The sequence below is a fragment of the Triticum dicoccoides genome, chromosome 3B (genome assembly GCF_002162155.2).
Source record: "Triticum dicoccoides isolate Atlit2015 ecotype Zavitan chromosome 3B, WEW_v2.0, whole genome shotgun sequence".
Classification (NCBI taxonomy): Eukaryota; Viridiplantae; Streptophyta; class Magnoliopsida; order Poales; family Poaceae; genus Triticum; species Triticum dicoccoides.
In genome coordinates, this window is record NC_041385.1 from 189,636,548 (window position 1) to 189,637,142 (window position 595).

Sequence of the window (595 nt, forward strand, 5' to 3'; positions counted from 1 at the left end):
CCAGGACGGCGAGCACGGGGGCGGTGGTGGTCGGTGGTGGATTGGGCGCGGGTGAGATGAGGCAGGGGGAGAGATTAGAGAGAAATGTGGATTGGGGATTTAGTGTAGGGGGAAGATTACTAATGGCGCACCCCGCACCGGTGCGCCATTAGTATGTTTCTTTTAGATAGCAATGGCGCACCCCCCGTCGGTGCGCCATTAGTAATCTTTTTTTATATAGCAATGGCGCACCAGCCAGAGGTGCGCCATCAGTAATCCTTTTTTATATAGCAATGGCGCACCAGCCAGAGGTGCGCCATAAGTAATTTTAATTTTTTGTTGCATCTAATAATTTTTAAGAAAATGAATATGAATATGAAACAATAATATTTTTTATAAAAACAGTAATAATTTTTAAAAAAATATCATCAAATTTGTTATTTGAAAATATTTATGAATATGAAAAAATATCATCAAATTTATTATTTGAAAATATCATCAAATTTGTTATTTGAAAATATAATCAAATTTGTTTTTTTTGCAATTTTAGTTGCATTCATTTGTGACGGTGGAGCGGGCCGGGGAGGGTGCGGGGGAGAGGGTGCGGGGGGTACTC